The following is a 17,547-nucleotide window of genomic DNA, read 5'->3' as shown; positions in this document are numbered from 1 at the left end:
CTACTTAAAGACAGATGGATTCACATTCTAGCTGTATCTGAAGAAGTGAGCTGTGGCTCACGAAAGCTCATACCCTGCCAGAAAATATTTTTGTTAGTCTTTAAGGTGCTACTGGACTCTTGCTCTTTTCTACTCCCCCAGCCATATTCTCAAAACTCAACAATAAGCCTCCATGCAGAGTTTTGAGAATTCGGATGGGGGGAAAAGTGCATCTATAGAGTGGCAAATCCAATGCAAAACCTTCCATGAATAAATGGCCACAGTAAAATCCACCTTCAAAGTGCATTGGAAGTAGATTGGAAGTGCATTGTTTGGGCTGTGTGAAAGTGCGCGACCGCCTCCCAGTGCGACTCCCTGGGGCCCTTTACGAACAGGAGGTTTTGCCTTGGATCTGCTGCTCCCGAGGTGCACCTTTTGCCCATCCAAATTCTTAAAACTCAACCATAAGCCCCCATGTAGAGTTCTGAGAATCTGGATGGGGAAAAGGTGCATCTAGAGAGGGGAAAATCTCTTTTTTTATATAAAAACAATTTATTTTCTTATTAAGTCACATTCAATTTTAATATTGTCATCTTCAGAGTTACATAAAATAAAACCATTTCAAACTAATCAGCCTAATCAGTATTGACTTTTCTGCCTTCCCCTCTCCCCTCCTCTATCAAATTAATATCTATATAATCCCCTCTGTATTTGTTTTCTAATTCATTATAATTCATTATATCATTTCTATAAACTACATATAATCATCCTATATACTTTAATTATTGAATACTTCATCCTTTCAACATTGATCAGTTGAATTAGATTAAATCATAGCCTTTAACATTTCCCATCTTTAATTCGTTTTCACAATATGTTATCCATGCCTCCCATTCTCTCACATATTCTTCATTGTCTTTTTGATTTACTAAAGCAGTAAGTTTAGCCATTTCTGCTAGTTCAAACATTTTATTCATCCAGTCATTCTTGTCTGGCATCTCAGACATTTTCCATTTAGCTGCATAAACCAATCGTGCAGCAGTGGTGGCATAAATGAAGAAAGATCTTTGTGTCAAAATATGTTCTGGTATCATACTTAACAGCATCATCTCCGGTGTTGTTGGGATATTTCGCTGTAAAATTAGTCTTAGTTCATTGTAAATCATATCCCAAAAGTGTTTAGCTTTGTCGCAAAGCCACCAAATATGATGAAAAGAACCAACTTCTTCCTTGCATTTCCAACAATTTGGTGACATTGTGCTGTACATTTTGGCTAGTTTTTTCAGTATCAAATACCATCTGTAGATCATCTTATATATGTTCTTAGAGAGGGGCAAATCCCAATGCAAAACCCTTCCGCGCCTAAACTCCTCCTGGCCCCGCCCCTCCCGCCCGTCACTCCGCGACCAAGCCCCGCCCCCTGCCCCTCCCAAGCCCCTCCCTCCTCGTCGCCCCGCCGCCTCCCGCCCGTCACTCTCCGACCAAGCCCCGCCCCCTGGCCCTCCCAAGTCCCTCTCTCCTCGGCGCCCCGCCGCCTCCCGCCCGTCACTCCGCGACCAAGCCCCGCCCCCTGGCCCTCCCAAGCCCCGCCCCCTGGCCCTCTTAAGTCCCTCCCTCCTCGGCGCCCCGCCGCCTCCAGCCCGTCACTCCGCGAGCAAGCCCCGCCCCCTGGCCCTCCTAAGTCCCTCCCTCCTCGGCGCCCCGCCGCCTCCCGCCCGTCACTCCGCGACCAAGCCCCGCCCCCTGGCCCTCCCAAGCCCCGCCCCCTGGCCCTCCCAAGTCCCTCTCTCCTCGACGCCCAGCCGCCTCCCGCCCGTCACTCCGCGACCAAGCCCCGCCCCCTGGCCCTCCCAAGTCCCTCCCTCCTCGGCGCCCCGCCGCCTCCCGCCCGTCACTCCGCGAGCAAGCCCCGCCCCCTGGCCCTCCCAAGCTGAGGAGCCGCCGCCGTTTCCGGAGCGCAGCCGTCAACTGTCCGTACGCAGGTCGAGTCAGTGAGAGGCGGAACGGGCCTCGCTGCGGAGTCCGGCCTGCCTGAGAGGGCTTGGCAGGTGAGCGCAGCCGCCGAACCGGGGGGGGGGGTTGTTTCTGCGTCTCCCTCCGCGCGGCCCGTCTTTCGTGAGGAAGGGGTGCATCTTGCGGAGGGAGGGGGGCGGCGGCGGCGGCTCCGTGGTGAGGGAAGGGGCGAGTCTGAGGGAGGAGCGAACGCGAGGGCCGGCTGGGGCGCTGCCCGGTGGGGGGCGGGCCGGGGTCTGCCGAGGCGCCCCCTGGAGGAGGAAAGCCGAAGGGGCCTGAGGGGCTTCGCTGCTGGGTGGGGAGGGGGAGAAGATACTGCACCCCCCTCCCTTCCTCTCTCCCCTGCGTGTTTTTTTTTTAAGGTGGACAAATTCCGAGTGCGGCTGTGGGCCGCACTGCGCCTGCGCGAATTCCAGGGCATCTTCCTGCTAAATAGTGACCGAGCCTCGCAAAGGCTCTTTGGGGCTCGCAGGGCGGGGGGGGGGGGTGTCTCTGAGTAGGAACCAGCGGCTGTGCCAAGCGGGGCGGGTGGGGTGTTGGAGAGGAGGAGGAGGAAGAGGAAGGCCTGTTCTGGCTCTCCAGGGAGGGGTGTCTCCCAGAGCGAGACGGACCGAGAGGAAAAACATGACACCGCGACATGCAAGACTGGAGGGGGGAAGGAAGGTACAGGAATTCCTGGCTTGGGTGGACGCGCTGGCTGGTCGATGGCAGCCCATTGCTTAGCTTTGTGGTTGGTTGGTGGTGGTTGTTTTTGTGGTTGGTTGGTGGTGGTTGTTTTTTTTTTTTGGAGGGGGGGTGGGTTGGTGGGAAAGTGGGATAGTCTTGCACGATCAGGGCACTGAAAGATTAGGACTAGCCCTTCTTTATGTGCTCCCTCGCCCCGCTTTTTCAATCCAGATTTGTGGCTTGCAGGAGTAGTTCTGGGAAAGGTAGGACACTTGGGGTTGAGGGGGTGTTGTTCATGCTGGGAGGGCAGATAATTAGGACTTGTCCTGCTGCAAAGCCTTTTCTTGTACGTCTATGGGGAAGCTCCCGCCCCACTGTTATGAGGCGGTATTCTGCAGGAGGAACTTGAATATGCATGTCTGAGATTTGTAGTAGTTCTGGAAAGGGTGGGGATCTGGGGGTGGTGTTAGGGTGTGCATGCTCAGAACATGGAAGGTTAGGACTGGTTATGCTGCAGAACGGTTGCCTGTGTACTTCTGAGGGTGACCCTCAACTTCACTCATGAAGGCAGAGTTTTGTGTGATGAGGTTGTGTCTAATGTGTTTGTGGTTTATAGGAGTCGCTTCAAAATGTCCAAAAAATCTCTGGGTTGATTTAAATAAACGGATGCTGTGAACATCCTTTAACCAAACTCTGTGAGGGACTATCATAGTGTTACTAGGTGTTTTGGGTAACTTCTGAAATGGAGCTAATTTCAGGAAGTTTTTAGTTCAATGATTCTTAAATGCTCTTTATCAGGGGCATCCCATTTTAATACCCTTGGTGACTAATTGGTTTATCACTGAAGATGTGAATGTGTGGTGTGGTTTTTTTGTTCAAATAGTAAACGTTTATTTTAGTTTAATCACAAGTTATGAGCCAGTCAGAAGTTTTCAGTGAATTTTTCAAAAGTGGATTTACTTTTGTTTTAGAGAAATCTAACATTAAACAAGTAGAATTGTTTTGTTTCAACTGTTGAAATGAGCCTTACTGCTAGAAAATAAGGTTGGTTGCTTTGACTTCAAAGCTTTCAAAATTTAATGGAGAGCCCAACACAATCAATGAAGATATTGTTGGAAACTTTGGACGATTTTGGAAATGTATTGGGATTTAAAGTTAACCAAGAAAAAACAAAGACAATATTTAAGAATTTATCAGAAATAGAACAACAGGAATTTATATCATACACAGGTTGGGAGAAGGCTAATAAGATCAAATATTTGGGAATCTGGATCTCTGCAAAGAATAAAGACTTGATAACCAATAACTATCTTAAACTATGGGACAAAATAAAAACTGATATGATCATTTGGTCAAATAAAAAATTGTCACTTTTGGGACGTATATCAACAGTCCAAATGAACATTTTACCAAGGATGCTTTTCTTATTCCAAAATTTGCCTATAATATCACATATTAAATACTTTGATACCTGGAGGAAAGACGTATTAAATTTCATTTGGCAAGGGAAAAAAACGAGGATTGCTTATAAACATCTGGTGGACTCTAAAGTTAGAGGAGGTTTAGCACTACCTAACTTTCAACTTTATGCTGAAGCGGCCTCTTTAGTATGGCTAAAGGACTGGATGAACTTATCTAATTCGCGTTTGTTAGATCTTGAAGGTTTTAATAATATAAGTGGATGGCATGGCTATTTATGGTATGGTAAAATTAAGATACAAGCACCATTTCGTAACCATATAATCAGGTCCTCCTTATTTCATATATGGATGAGATATAAACATATTTTTGAACCAGTAACACCGATGTGGATATCACCTCAAGAAATGTTGACATTACGCCCACTTAGATTGGACAAATTTATCACCTACCAAGAGTTAATTAAATGGGAAGGAAAGAAAAGCTCACTAAAAGACTTTCAGTTACTTAAAGACGATTTACAATGGCTTCAATATCATCAAATTAAATCAGTATTTACACAAGATATGAAGAATGGATTCTCTAAAGAAAAATCGCCTTTTCACAGGATGCTATTAGATAATAATACTCAACTGATTTCTAAAATGTATAATCTTCTTTTAACAATTTATTGTGAGCAGGAAATAATCAAACCAACAATGATTAATTGGGCTCAAACTGTGGGACATGAGATTGCCCTAAACAAATGGGAAAGACTATGGGCGAAAGATCTGAAAGGAATAAATGCGCAGTCAATTCGAGAAAATATCTATAAAATGATGTATAGATGGCATTTAACGCCTAAGAAGATTGCAAAGATCTAAAGTGACATCCCCTAAATGTTGGAAATGTAATAAAGAAGTTGGTTCTTTTTATCATATGTGGTGGACTTGTGACAAAGCTAAGGACTTTTGGGATATGATTTATAATGAATTAAGACTAATAGTACAAAAAAATATACCCAAAACACCAGAAATGATGCTATTAAGTATGATACCTGATGATTTGTTAAAACACAGGATTTTTTTGATTTACGCGACTACAGCTGCAAGACTGCTTTATGCAGCAAAATGGAAAGGGGCAGACACTCCTGGGAAAAAAGACTGGACTATGAAAATGTTTGAACTGGTGGAAATGGCAAAACTTACAGCTATTTCAAATCAAAAAGACAATGTTCAATTTATGGAGGAATGGGAGGCTTGGATGAAATATTGTGAATATGAACTAGGACTGGGGAAAATGGAAAAGTGCCTTTTAATCTGATCTAGATGACATTGTTAATATAAAGAAACGTAATCAATTATATTGATAGCATAATGTGATTGACATCTAATTGAGATATAAGAATAATTAAGATCAGACCATATCACGATGGGATAGAATACTTTATTAAGAGGCGGACGGAGGTGATGGGGAAGTCAATAAATTTTCCTTTATTTTTTATTTTTATTTAGCACTTAAACAATTATAACAACATTATCTATGATTTAGTTTTTAATACTATGTATATTGTTGTTTGTTAACATGGAAAATTTATATTATAAAAACCAATAAAATTTTCAAAAAAAAAAGCTTTCAACATTTAATACCTTTACTCTGTGCTGCATTCTGTTCCCTTCTCAAGTATAAAACAAGGAGAAGGTAAGGTTTGTTTGTATTTTTAAATGAATTTTTGGCGTTGGGTAGCTCCTTAATACTTGAATCTTGTCACTGAATTGGAAGATTTACCCCCTTTGCCGAGTTTTGAATGGGACATTGTATAGTAGCAGTTAAATATTCAATCTGATGTTATTGAACAAAACTATTTAATTCCTTAATTTATACACAGAGCTATTACTGTATACTTTATCTCCTCATAGAAATAATAGTGGGAGACCGTCCCTTCCTCACGTATTTTCAACTTCAGAAACCTTTTGTGTGTTGACTATGATCTTTGTCCTTGTTAATTTTATATATTTGTTGGTTGTAATCCTTTTGATAATACTTCAAATGACTTGAATGTTGTTAACCCCTCCAATTATTGTGGTTATATAATCTGTTTAAACTAAAAAATATATTCTTTTGTCCTTTTTTATGGGTAAACGTTTGGTTTGGTGCAGAATATGGCAGCAATAAGGTTTAGTCTTCAGAATGGGGACTCAATTATATCAGTTCTTGTAAATTCCCAATATTACATTAGCCAACATAGCCTATATTTTAAAAATAATTTGTGAGGCTCACTTTAAAAAAAAGGCTTGCTGGTTATTCTCTCTCCATGTTGTTTGTGTGCATGTGTGCTCTTTCAGTTTATATGTTTTACTTAGGCTAGATACCCCTAATTTCATGGTAATCAGCTTTTTCAGTCTGACTTGGCATGTCATTCTGTGCATTTAAGGGACTCTCCTGTAGTGTTTCTTGCCTTCTGAAATAATGGAGTATTTCATACGAAGTAACAAACTGACAGCTTGATCCTAAGCACATATGCTACATCTTATTTCAGAGTGTATGAGCCACTGCACTAATAACATATCTTTGCAAAGTCTTTGGTATAACAGGCTAATGTTATAGCACTAGTGAAGTGACACCACTGTCAAGAGAAAGATGTTGGCACCAAATATTTAGGCCTTGTGGATACAGTTTAATAATTTGGGGAAATCATCAGCACGGCAAGACTTGCTGTTGTGATAGGTGGTTTCATATTCCAGTTCTGCAGTGAACACTGCGAGAGTGGCCTTCAACAAGTGCTTGTCTGTTTCACCCTTCTCCTTATTTGTCAGAGGAATTATAATTCCCCTTAATATGCTTTTGTAATAATGAATGAAAGGATTGTACAGCCCTTTGCAGTGGAAGTATTATGCGAATGAATAATGCTAATCTAAAGATGTGTGGAAACAGGCAGTTGAGTATGTGCCTATTTGGGGGCTATTCTTGGAGCAGTGTAAGGAGTATGACAGTAGCAGTTGGAGAAGCTATAACATCAGCGAAACAAACTTTAGTTGGGGAGTGAGTCTCTGGTCCACGGGAACAGGTGCTTACATCTGTCATAAAGTATAGTTCACAGATTAGCTTTTACAGGAGGCATTGCACACGCACTAGGGAATAAATCCCAATTAAACACCGCTGCACATGCTGCTTTATTTGCTGGAAGGTTTTTTTTTTACCCCACGTTTTGGTAGAGCCTACAAATAGTAAAATAGTGTCAAAGCAGTTGCCCCATGAACAGTTATAAGAGTCAGTTCTGGGCCAGTTGAAGTTTTCTGGGAATTTGTGGAAGGCTGACCCAAGTGGAGCTTATTACAGTAGTCTGGAAGTCACCAAGGCAAGTGCAGCTGTACCAGTCACACTTCTGCAGGAAGGGTCGCAGTTGATAGATCAGTCTAAGCTGATAGAAGGCAGTTCTAGCCACAGCTGCTCCCTGTACACCCAGGAGCAGTACAGCATCCAGAAATAGTCCCAAACTGTGAACCTAGGCTTTCATCAGAGACTGCTTTGCTTTTTTTTTTATTCTTCCCTATCACAATTGTAGGAAGAAGCTTCTTAGCTAAATGGGAGAAGGAAGCAAAACAGCATTGTTTTCTGTTCCTTCCTGGCTGCTCAATAAACAAGCTAGTGAGTGTGACTGAGGAGTGGTGATAGTTGTTCACTTGGCAGCAGAACAAGGAGAGGAGTAGGAACTTTTCCAGCCACGAGTGCCTGTAGCAGATGTTATAATGGAGAGGTGCCACAGGTTCCAAGGGCATGTGATTTAAGGGCTAATGTTGGGAGTAGACCCTTCAGATTTGCACCTAATGTGGTTACTCATACTAAAAGATCAAATTAATTTGATATTGGAGTTCAGTTAGATATACTTTGCTTGTTTGTGTAGCTCTACTTGGAGATAATCCTTGTGTAGAAAAATACATGTATTGTTAAAGACCAACTTAAGTTCCTCATGAACAATCAGATTAAGTATCCAGTTGATGAAGTTTTGTGTACTGGTGGGGGAAAGTTACCCTGTACTTGGTGTCATGAGAGAAACTCTCTCCTGCACAAGTTAAACAGAGAAGACCTCTGAGCAAAGAAGATAATGTTTGAAGTGAATATTTTAATGTGCAATATCATTCTTACATTTGCATGAACAGTACAGAACTGCACAGTGGGTGACATAACAAGATTATGTAGAGCTGGTAAATTATATTTTGGGCACTGTATTCCAACTCAAGCAACACCTGTGGCCATAGACTTTTATCTAGGAATGGCCTTTGATTTTTTGAGTAGTTGTGGTCCACCTGCAAAAAATTTTGGTACTAGTTCATAAGGCAGTTGACATGATTAGGTCTAACAAATTATTGGTTAATATCTGATGTAAGATGGTGAAAAATCAGTGAAGTGAACACACAGTACTAAGATCTTGCAATGTCTAAGAGGAAGAGACAAGGTCACCAATAGAAAGTGAAGTGAACACACAATACTAAGATCTTGCAATGTCCAAGATGAAGAGACAAGGTCACCAATAGAAAGTCACAAGAGTAAAGGGCAAAGTAAGGAAGCTTTGACCTTTATTCAAGTGGTTAGTGATCAACACTGTCATGTGATAGGAAATGTAGCTTCATATTCTGGTAGACAGATGTGTACAGTAGCACCATTGAGCTGCAGGAATGATTGGCACATCTTGTAGACTGTTGATTCCTCCCCCCATTCACTAATGTGTGAGTGGATCAGTGGGGTACATTACTTAGTCAGTGTCATTCACAACTGTCACCTTGGTGATGCTGATTGAACAGATAGGCAGGGTATATAAATAGTGTAAATAAATAAATGGAACTCACGGGTAGGTTCTTTTTTACAGCATTAGAGGTTACAGTACAGCTTTGAAGTCTATCTTTGAGTTTTAAGTGTTAATGTCAGAAATAGTCCAGGGGGTTCATTGTCTTCCCAGTGTCAAATAATGCCAATTCAGCTAGTAGGATCTGTAGTGATCTTTTCTTTCTGTTGCTTACCTCCTTAACAAGATTCATGCCTTTGTCTCTGTCAGTTGTACATACAGCTGCAGCATGAATCAATGATACCTCTGCCAATTGGATATTAAAGTACTGTTTGCTTAACCAGTTTCCCAAGAACACTGTTCCACTTCACTAGGCAGCTCAGATCCAGGATGGAAGGAAATTGAGCACATTTATTGCTGTGTTGCAGTACTACATATGCTGAAGTTAATGACTAAATTTTTGTAGCTTAATGAACTGTGTGTTACACACAGGAGTTGTCTGTATAGTGGGATGGCTTTTAAATTTGGGCAACTTACATGCAGACCAGCGCAGAGTTTCTGCAGTCTATTGAAACTTGTGGGCATAGACTGGAACTACTTTGCATTTGATTGCGCTGTTAATCGTTTATGTGATCAAGAGGAAAGATTGACTTAAAAGATTTGTCATGTTTTGCATTGGCTCTTTACATTTACTAAACAAAAGGATGTATGAATGGGTGGTTTTACCATCAAAACACATTGACAGACTTTATTGGAGATTTATAGACTAATCTATAAAGGGTTGTAATTGCGTATGCTCCACTTTAAATTAGGTTTTAAAATAGTTACTATTTTTGGTTACTATTAAAATTACTATTTTTTCCAGTATTTTTGGTGGCTGTGGGTGATTTACGATGAGCTTTGCCACCTGTTACAGCTGCACAGTCTCCAGTTGTTCCATGTGGTTAGATGCCTGTTCCATTTGGTATCAGTTGTGAAGTTGGAGAATCCATTGGTTTGACAGGTTTGCTAAACTCTGAATCTTTCTGATTTGGATGTTATCTACATGCAGAGATCTGGCTGTATATGAGGTATCTACTTGTTATGTTTAATACTCTTCAGTTTGTGCAGTATGAAGATGGGAACAGAATCATTGGAGGCATGAGGACTGCGACTCAAATCCTCAAGTCTTATACCTAATACAGTTTCTTATAATGCTCTCCAGACACTTTCCAATTCTGTTTTTAAGGCCAGTGCTTTGGAATAGAGCCCAAAACAAACAGGTAGCCTGCCCCCATTAATAATATGGCCACTGCATTCTGTTTCTGGACATTTTTCAAAGACATATACATGAAGAGCATGGTGCAGTGGCTTAATCTAGTAACTGAAGTATGAATTACTCTAGGGGGAAAGTGGAATTTAAAAACCAGCCTAAACTGATAAGAACTTGCTCCTGAACATCACTGCCACTTGCAGGTATGGATGAAAGAGTTGATCCAAGAGTAGCACGCCCAAGATGCAAGCCCGATTCTTGGGGAGAAGTGGATTTACAGTTGGAGGACAGTATATGAAAGAGGGCAGCTTGTCCATGATAGCTCCTAGTCCCATATCCCACTGAGATATGAACAGGCTGTGTACATTTGTGGTTCATGCCTGTGTGTTCAATCTACTTGCCCAAGAGGCCAAGGCTGTTAACAAGAAGCACTGCTGCACAGGAGGCCATGGGCAGAAAGGGTCAAACAGTTTGGAGCTTTCCTCATCCTGTCACGGGGTGGAATCATAAAGGGACCACCAGGGTCATCTAGTCCAACCCCCTGCACAATGCAGGAAATGCACAACTACCTCCCCCCCCACACCCTCTGTGACCCATACTTCATGCCCAGAAGATGGCCAAGGTGCCCTTCCTCTAATGATCTGCCTAAGGTTATAGAATCAGCATTGCTGACAGATGGCCATCTAGCCTCTTCTTAAAAACCTCCAGGGAAGGAGAGCTTACCACCTCCTGAGGAAGCCTGTTCCACTGAGGAACTGCTCTTAACTTTTAGAAAATTCTTCCTGATGTCCAGACAGAAACTCTTTTGATTTAATTTCAACCCGTTGGTTCTGGTCCGACCTTCTGGAGCAACAGAAAACAACTCTGCACCATCCTCTATATGACAGCCCTTCAAGTACTTGAAGATGGTTATCATATCCCCTCTCAGTCTTTTCCTCTTCAGGCTAAACATACCCAGCTCCTTCAACCTTTCCTCATAGGACTTGATCTCCAGACCCCTCACCATCTTTGTTGCCCTTCTCTGGACCCGTTCCAGCTTGTCTACCTCTTTCTTAAATTGCGGTGCCCAAAACTGGACACAATACTCTAGGTGAGATCTAACCTGAGCAAAGTGATACCATCACTTCGCGTGATCTGGACACTATACTTCTGTTGATACAGCCCAAGATCACATTTGCCTATTTAGCTACCGCATGACACTGCTGACTCATGTTCAGTGTTTGGTCTACTAAGACCCCAAGATCCTTTTCGCGCACACTACTGCTGAGACAAGCCTCCCCCTTTCTATAATTATGCATTTGATTTTTCCTACCTAAATGCAGAACTTTACATTTATCTTTGTTGAAGTGCATTTTATTAGTTTTAGCCCAATTCTCCAGCCTGTCTGGAGGTCTTGACAATGCTGCCAACAGCATTGCAGCTATCTTATCTGCCAGAAAAATTGCCAAGTTCAAAGCAGGATGCAGTGGGGATCTAGCTCTGACTCTTCTGCTGGTAATCTCTCAAGCTTTTACCATATGCTCCAGTATGCAGTATGTGCTTAATGTCCTTGGGCATGAGGACAAACAGGCAGCAATGTAATCCTCCATCAGATAACCCAAGGGGCAACCTATCCTCTGTCCCCCCCCCACTGTGAAAGCAAGACTACCCTATGTGATAGGATTATCATTGAGCCACATAACTCCTTAGAGCTCCCTAAAGTGGACATCTATACCTGTTACCTTTGGTGGCCGGAACTCAAAAGCCTCAAAAAGTTGATCTGTGGGACTTCTGGTGACTGAGCTGGTCCCGGCGCCAGTCTTCTAGGAGAGCTCCTAGGAGAATCCAAGATACGCTTTAAATTGGAGTGCTTTTAGCACACCAACCCGGTCCTAAAAAGTGGACTGGGATGCAGGAATTCCTCTGCAGCCAGAAGATAGCAGTGTGACTCCCATACTCTCCGAGGGAACTTTTCTAAGTCCCCCGGAGGTGTGGATGCAGTCCTGCTTCAACATTGAGGGGAGAAGACATCGCAGAAAGCGTTTTCTTGGCTACCGGCCGAGACCTCCAGCACCTATTACCATCTTAAGAAACATTTAAAGGAAAAATACCTCACTCTCCGAAGCCTAAGTGAGTACAAGAATTCTTTTGATTTTACCGGATATAGAAAATTAACTGGGCTGAAAGCAACTACTGGGAACTCCGTATGCCTCCCCTCCATCGTATAAAGCCTTTTTTGTTAAGATAAATCATCAGATAAAGTGGCAAGGACTTTATCAAATTGATCTGTGGGTAGACAAAACAATTGAACTTCCTGATTGATGTGAAAGGGACCAATCAGCTTCTGTGACGTTTGAGGGGAAAGGAGAATTAAAACCCTCCCTTTTCTTGGTTACGCTACCTTTTCCAGGCTGGGGAAGGTCCTCCATCTATGTCCTCTAGTTTCATTTTCAAAAACCGGAAGACATCTAGGAATTGCCGTGACTTGCAGAAGCATGTTTGCCGATTGAGGGGAGAAGGGAAGTGAAAGAAGCGTGCAGGACTGAAAGGCGTCCCCTCGGTGCATCATCTAAAGGCGCCTCTTTGAAAAACTACAAAACGGGATGTCGGAAAGTCCGTGGCTATACTGTTTCCTGTCAACTTCCTACTTCCTGCCTACTGCCGATCTAGAGCGTCTGCAAAAAAAACTTGTTGGTTTTTTCAGAAAATATTCAAACCTAAATTTTTACTTCAAATTAAGGACTTTTTGGAAAAAACTCTTAGTGATTATGTTTAATAAAGCCTATTAATCTACCCACGCTCAATAAAATCTTGGTTTTTGGACCTGCCAAAACTGCTGTTGAGAAGGGCATTCTGGCAAGAAACTGCCATGGAAAAGTTAATTCAGGATATGTTCAATCTACAAAATGAGACAACTGCAAGGTTCCACAAACAACTGATACATCAACAAAAGCAGATGTCAGCACTGCTGGAGCAGATGATGACCAAATTTAATATCTCCACCCTGCCAGCAACCCAAAACAGGAATGAATTCATAGAAGATTCTGGAGATGTATTTCCAAATACTGCAATACTAGAGAGCTCTGTGGATGAGGAAGAAGAGAAAGAACACACAACAGACCAAACTCCAATAGTTTTGCCGATACCAATGGAGCAGAATGTAAGTGATTTCTTCAATCTGCTTGATGAATGGTTCAATACTTACTTGGACAGGAAATCTCGACTTGATGGGATCTTCCTCTTAAAACTGGATGCGGAAAACATTGCAACTAAGATATGCCTTGAAGACTACTCATTTGTGGAAGAGAGCTTGCTAACAACTTTCAAGCACCATCTTCGGTTTTTAATGAAAATGATGAAAAGAAGGAGGCGTTGGAAAACCCGGATAAAGAGACTAGTTTAACTGGTTTTGGTGTCTTATGTGGTGAAGATTAATAAATGGAATTGGTTAAAAGGACAGGTCTTATGGATATGGATTGTATTTGATAATAAATTTACTAGCAATATTTTACTGAATTGGTGTTAGGGAGGAAGGGAGAACTTAAAATAAAATAAATTTCTTAATGGAAGTAATTAATGCTACTTTGTTCTACTAATCCTTTTGTTATTGTTGTCCTTATTACCTTTTTTTCTTATTTCTTTCTGTTTTCTTTTTTGTTATAGTAAGGAATAGATAAATAATGGAAATAAATATTAGGATTAGAAATTCTATGCAAAAGAATATACAAATATATTTTGAGATGGAGGAGGGTGTAGGGGAAGTTAACCTATGATTGAATGTAACAATCTTGGCAAATGTTTTCTATCTGTTCTGATGTTTATTGTTTATTTGTATTTGCCGAAATATATGTTTAATAGTTTAGAAAAATAAAAACATTGCATTTAAAAAAAAAAGTTGATCTGTGGACTTTTATGCCAGTTGACAGGGGAAGCTTCCCATTCAGTCTAAGATAAAATTTAGCTAGGACATTTTTAAGCTGCCTCCCCAGAGTCCTGCTTGAGGTGTCTTGCAAATAAAAGCGCCATAAAATAATTGTAAGTTACCAATATAAAAATAAAACCAGCCATTTACAGCCAGGGGCATAAAAACAGCATAAAGATATTCATAAACCCAATCACAGAAAGTTGACTTTGAGCTTTAGGACAAGCTAGTTGGCTGTTAAAGCAGAACTGATGATTTTCCATTCCTTTCTCCACCCCCAAATCTCCAGGAATTTCTCATCCTGGAGTTGGCAACCTTTGCAATGTACATTTAAAGTTATGGGGTTTTTTTTGCCCCAATGGACATCATTTTACAGTTGCTCACAATGAATGAAGCTCATTTGATACATTGTCACTGTTCCACCAAGGAGCTTTGGGTAGCATCCATCCTTCCCCTTCCTCCATTTTATCCTTGCGTCAATCCTTTATTTAGACATTTATACCCCACATTTCTCCCAAATGGGGACCCAAAGTGGTTTATATTATTCTCCTCTCTTCCATTTAATCTTCAAAACAATCCTGTGAGGTTGGTTAGGCTGAGAGTGTATGACTGGCCCAAGACCACCCAACAAGCTCCCATTGGGTTTCAAACCTGGGTCTCCCAGACCCTACTCCAACACTAACCACTATGCCATGCTGGCTCTTACCTGTGTGAAGTAGGCTGCACTGAGAGTGACTGCTGTGAAACTTGCTGGATGGCTTCGGGCCAGAGTGGGGATTTGAACTTGGATCTCCCAGGTGATTTCCCAACACTTCAACTTCCCTCCATTGCACAAACTGTCCATTTGTGTCCTCTGATTCCTGTCATTTAATCACTTTCGAACTTGTAAGTGCCCTGACCTAGATAACCCAGGCTAGCCCAATCGTCAGATCTTGGAAGCTAAGCAGGGTCTGCACTGGCCAGTATTTGGATGGGAGAGCACCAAGGAATACCAGGGTCGCGACACAGAGGCAGGCAATGGCAAACCACCTCGGAACATCTCTTGTCTTTAAAACTCTAGAGATCACCGTAAATTGGCTCTGACTTGATGGCAAAATATGCCAAAACTTGTAAGTGCTTCTATCAATAACTACTAAGTGGTGAGTCAGAGATTACAAAAGATGAAGTTCTAGGGCTGATGGACAAATTCTTTAAAACTAAGAAGTCACCAGATCTGGCGGGCCCACAGTCAGGGGTTCTTAAGGAACTCATATGTGAAAATCTATATCTCCTAATGAAAGTATGCAACATCACAATTGGCTCGAAGAGCCAGGAAATTATAGGTGAATTAGCCTAATCTCCATTGTAGATAAATTGGTGGGAAATTATTAGATTAGAAATTGAATAGAGGAGTGAGGCCTAACGAGGATGAATCAACAGGACTTCTGTACAGAGAAGTCCTGCCTTGCCAACCTTTTGGAGTTTAGTAAGCCTGTAGGCGTGTTTCACATGCACTTCCAAAAAGCTTTTGACAAAGCCCCATACCAACAGCTCCTGAGTGTACTTGTTCCGTGAGAGCCAAGAGCTTGTCACATTGAGCAGGCACCCACAACTTCTGCCTGGGAGGAAGATGCAACACATTGTGCAATTATACTGGATAACCCACAGCCCTCTTTAGGCCCTCTCTGCCTTCCTGACTGGATTTGTCTTAATGATTTTTGTCTTAAAGCTATCTATTAGTTATCTAGTAGTGTTCTCTAATAAGAACATAATTTAGAGCCCTGGCTTTCTTACTCTGTAGCTGAACTCACATAGCTGGTTTATTCACTCCGCTCTTACCCTTTTGCAGATGCTTTGGCACTGTAATGCCTCCTCGTTGGGGATAGCTCTTGAGAGGAAAGGGACAAGCGGATTCACTTATGTCAAAATTAAGTGGGAAGTGTCTATATCAGGTCTATATCAAGCTATTTGGAGTGCCAGTGATGGTGCCCTTGGCCTGCATCTAACCATCCATGCATAGAATGTAGATTTTTCCACATTCCTCCCCATTCTTGCAGCCTTTTCAACCACCAAAATAATTCCTGGAGTCATGGGATGTACATGAAGAAATAGGTTCAAAGGGTAGCCATGTTGGTCTGCAGTAGAACACCTAGATTTGAGTCCAGTAGCACCTTAGAGACCAACAAGATTTTCAATAGTCAAAGCTCCCTTTGTCAGATACAAGCTGGAATGAAGATCTCTGATTCCTTAAATCCCAGTCAGAAGGTGGGAGGTGCATTGCAAAGAATTAACTCGGGAATACCAAGGTACAATGCACATTGTAATGGGCTTGATTAGAGCAGAGGAGAAATGTTTGGGGCAGAAAATCAGCATCTATAGTGAGATAAGAATCCTATTCACCCTGGGGGGTCCATTATTCTGAATTTGTGAATGAACTGAGGTACAGCAATCTTACATTGCAATTGCCTCTTAAAGCTTCTCTGTTTGAGGACTGCCAGTCTTAGGTCAGTACCGGAATGACCTGGAAGATTAAAATGTTCTCCCACTGGTTTTTGAGTTTTGTGGCAACTCTCCTTTCTCTAGCCCCCTGGACCTGCATGACTGTTCCTCTGTGTGGGTCCTGTGACTCTGGGAATGATATTCCTGGGGTTGGACGGGGCTGTTGGAATAGAGAGTAGTGCAAGGTAAACTGTCTCTTCTGTCCAGTTCTGAGATACCTGTTTTATGGACTGCCAAGTGGCAGAAGAGATGGATGCTTTTATAGACTCCCATGGCTGAAGGGGCTTCTTTTTGCCTTCTGTCAGACACCCTTGATGCCAGAGTACTCCAGCAAGTTTGGAAGGGCTAAACAAGAATTGTCTATTACCGTCATAGTCTAAATAGCTGTGATTTTTGAGAGGTCAGAAACTCTCCATCAGGCCTCTCTGGAAACTCCCAAATTTCCTAGACAGTCAGTGCCATGGTCTGACTCTTCCTCCACTTTGGTTTCAGTTAGTTGCCTTGAGGCTAAAGGACATCAGTTAGCTCCTTAGGCTAGTCTCATCAGGTGTTTCCCACAAGTCATCCACAAATAAAGTATACTATCACTTGGAAACCCCCAAGTTCTAGGTCACTAATTGTTGAAGTAGAACTTCCTCATACTTCAGGTTTCTTCCAAGAAAATTAAGGCCAGGGCCTTAAGGCCAAATCCCTTAAGTACAAGGCTGTTCCCATCAGTTCTGTTTTCTCCATCATAAGTTGGAGAATCATTTTGAAACATTCACACTAAGTGCTTCTTGACCCTGGGGTTAAGCTGCTGTGTGCTTTCACATTTCACTGGTCCCGTAGGTGATGCCTGAACCTTCTCTTCCATTCTCCTTTGAGCCCTTAGACAAATCTCCTCTTAAACCTTTGTCCTCTAAGAAAACCCTCCTTATTGGCCTTGGCCTGTTGTGTATCAGAACTAAATGTCTTTCTGGTAGTGTGTACTTTGTAGGGATAAGGTGATACTGCATCCAGACCCACCATTCATTCTTACAGTAAACTTGTATTTGTGTAGGTTTCTTTGTACTGCAGCTGAGATTTGAAACATCCTCA

General features: G+C 42.2%; 1 protein-coding gene across 1 annotated transcript in view; it reads left to right on the top strand.

Annotated features, from left to right (window-relative positions):
- The first annotated feature begins 1,908 nt into the window (after positions 1-1,908).
- GARRE1 (granule associated Rac and RHOG effector 1) overlaps positions 1,909-17,547 on the top strand; it is a 71,015-nt gene continuing 55,376 nt past the window's right edge. The window contains exon 1 of the mRNA XM_056862464.1: positions 1,909-2,027. The gene's annotated coding sequence lies outside the window, so the exon portion shown is untranslated. The remainder of the gene's footprint in view (positions 2,028-17,547) is intronic.

The sequence above is a fragment of the Euleptes europaea genome, chromosome 17, assembly GCF_029931775.1.
Source record: "Euleptes europaea isolate rEulEur1 chromosome 17, rEulEur1.hap1, whole genome shotgun sequence".
Taxonomy (NCBI): Eukaryota; Metazoa; Chordata; class Lepidosauria; order Squamata; family Sphaerodactylidae; genus Euleptes; species Euleptes europaea.
The sequence above is the reverse complement of the archived record's forward strand: the minus strand, read 5'-3'. Positions and strand labels throughout refer to the sequence as shown.